Genomic DNA, 3,132 nt, shown 5'->3' with positions numbered 1-3,132 from the left:
CTTCGTGACAGGAAATCACGAATTCAGTCTCACAACTGAGACGATACCCCATAGGCCCGCAGCTTGATTAGAAGTCGCTTGTGAGGAACGGTGTCAAAAGCTTTCCGGAAATCTAGAAATACGGAATCAACTTGAGATCCCCTGCCGATAGCGGCCATTACTTCGTGCGAATAAAGAGCTAGCTGCGTTGCACAAGAACGAGGTTTTCTGAAACCATGCTGATTACGTATCAATAGATCGTTCCCTTCGAGGTGATTCATAATGTTTGAATACAGTGTATGCTCCAAAACCCTACTGCAAACCGACGTCAATGATATAGGTCTGTAGTTCGATGGATTACTCCTACTACCCTTCTTAAACACTGGTGCGACCTGCGCAATTTTCCAATCTGTAGGTACAGATCTATCGGTGAGCGAGCGGTTGTGTATGATTGCTAAGTCTGCCGAACGTGGCGCAAACTTTTCGTCGCTTTACCGAAGAATTTTTACTCGGATTAGACTTTCGCTTCCCATACGTACTTCAGCTGGACGGAAGTATGGATGAACAGCGAGAAATAAGTGCTTGACAATAAATGCAAATCTCACACAAGCCTGCAGATGGCGGCGTTGTATTTTATCCCGCACGGCGCCTGAGCGATGCCCACCACACGTTGAAAGGCAAGTGGCAGCCGTGGCGAGAACAGCTCCCTCTGCAGCTGCGGGTGCGTTATGTACGCGCTGATTGAAGTCTAACGTGTGCGAATTGTTGGTGCTGGTGTGTTAGCGAAAATGTTAGGTGTTTCAAGAAGCATTGTATTGAAGGTTTATACTGCATACAGCAAAAGTGGAAAAACACCATCCACTAAATCATAACTTGGATCGTAGATCGCATCAGCAAAGTACTCAGAAAGCGCAGTGGTTAAACCAACAAGAAAGGTGCTTGAATATTTCTGAGGGTGAAGAGATATTCAATTTCGGCAGCTGCACGATCTTACCGTGTGAGCCCTGTTCCGGGAGCGCATCCATCACATGCGACGCTGCTGGCCGTTGTATACCGTTAATAGAACATTTTCCTCAGTAATACATCTACATCTACATACATGTCAGACCTGAGTTTCTCCTGCCGTATACAACTTTCAAATAACTTCTGGGAATTCAGCCAGGTAACACTTTCAGCGACCGTGACCATACGGTGCGTGGCGGAGGGTACCTCGTACCACAACTAGCATCTTCTCTCTGTGTTCCACTCCCAAACAGAACAAGGGAAAAATGACTGCCTATATGCCTCTGTACGAGCCCTAATCTCTCTTATCTTATCTTTGTGATCTTTCCGCGAAATATAAGTTGGCGGCAGCAAAATTGCACTGCATTCAGCCTCAAATGCTGCTTCGCTAAATTTCCTCAGCAGCGATCCACGAAAAGAACGCCTCCTTTCCTCCAGAGACTCCCACCCGAGTTCCTGAAGCATTTCCGTAACACTCGCGTGATGATCAAACCTGCCAGTAACAAATATAGCAGCCCGCCTCTCAATTCCTTCTATGCTCTCCCTGAATCCGACCTGATAGGGATCCCAAACGCTCGAGCAGTACTCAAGAATAGGTCGTATTAGTGTTTTATAAGCGGTCTCCTTTACAGAAACTAATCGTGAACGGTGCAAGCTGTGTGAACAGCGGCCCCGTCGTCTTGGAACACAGAATCACCGTCGAGAGAAACATTCTACCAAGAGATAGACCTGATCATCCAAACTGGTCACATAGTCCTCGCCAGTAATGCGACATTGCAGAGAACCCGTGGAGTCCATGCAACACCATTATATAGTGAAATGATAATTAAATAAATACCCTAAGCTGTCCAGAGGTGTTACTTAACATCAACGGGGACATTTGAAAATTGTACCCCGACCGGGACTCGAACCCGGGACCTCCTGCATACGCGGCAGTCGCTCTATCCATTTGAGCCACCGAGGGCACTAAATTGTGTCACGTTTGGAGCAAGACCGATACTTCAACGTCTCGAACCATGGAAGTAGATTTTTCAGTATCAGTTAACAGACAAAAAAATGGTTCAGATGGCTCTGAGCACTATGTGACTTAACTTCTGAGGTCATCAGTCCCCTACAACCTAGAACTACTTAAACCTAACTAACCTAAGGACATCACACACATCCATGCCCGAGGCAGGATTCGAACCTGCGACCGTAGCGGTCGCGCGGTTCCAGACTGTAGCGCCTAGAACCGCTCGGCCACTCTGGCAGGCCACTTAACAGACAGAAGAACAAATTCGATACATTGATAAAGGAGAGAGTAGCTTTCCTATCTTCAGACATGAATCATACTCTTAGCCTGACAGAATTTGTCTAAGAATGAAACGGAGTGCATTCCAAAGAAGGAAACTATGTGGTTGCACCTTCTCGAACACGAATGAAAGACATTGTTGCTAACGTCGAAGCTGAAATGCATTTATTACCTAAACCAGCTGCAGAAAGCATGCACGCATAGAATCATCCAGGATATTGCTTAAGACCAAACCACGTTGTAGTAGTTTGATGGAAGTTGAAATGAAAGATGACCGAGATTTAAAAGTCTGATAAAGACATTCTAATTGTTCCAGCAGGTAAAGGCCATGCTACAGCGGTAATGAAGAAAGAGGACTAGTCAGAAACCATTTCTCACAACCAGTTCCGAAGTGAATTCTGAGTCCGAACTGTTGCGGAGAAAGGTACTGTGAATGCAGGTCGATCAGACAACGCAAGCGTCACATAGTACGACATGTAATGCAGAGGTAGTGACATATTTTGCAAATGTAACGACGAATGAAAACTTAATTGGGTACTGTCAGTTTCAAGTTTTCGTGCGTGATAAGGAACCTGTGCAGCCCATTGAATTCACTGAAACTTTTAGAGGACCAATGCCTAATTCACGGACTGAGCCACAAAAAACTGTACTTAGATGCATCCACGGAGAAGAATCAGTAATGGCAATGAGTGTTCCTGGTTATTGTAATATTTATGATGATTTTGAACGTGTGTTCCTTGTTAAGTACTGGTCAGATGCTCGTCAAGAAATATTGAGGAAGGACGTTTTTAACATGAAACCTCTTCAATCAAAAAGGGAAACCTTAGAAAATATTTCGACAAGTAGCTGAACGCACAAAA

General features: G+C 45.1%; 1 non-coding gene across 1 annotated transcript; it reads right to left on the bottom strand.

The window, feature by feature from the left end:
- Window positions 1–1,871: 1,871 nt before the first annotated feature.
- Window positions 1,872–1,946, bottom strand: Trnat-cgu (transfer RNA threonine (anticodon CGU)). The gene has a single exon. It is a non-coding gene; the product is annotated as a tRNA-Thr (tRNA).
- Window positions 1,947–3,132: the final 1,186 nt, after the last annotated feature.

The sequence above is a fragment of the Schistocerca serialis genome, chromosome 7 (genome assembly GCF_023864345.2).
Source record: "Schistocerca serialis cubense isolate TAMUIC-IGC-003099 chromosome 7, iqSchSeri2.2, whole genome shotgun sequence".
NCBI classification, from domain to species: domain Eukaryota; kingdom Metazoa; phylum Arthropoda; class Insecta; order Orthoptera; family Acrididae; genus Schistocerca; species Schistocerca serialis.
The sequence above is the reverse complement of the archived record's forward strand: the minus strand, read 5'-3'. Positions and strand labels throughout refer to the sequence as shown.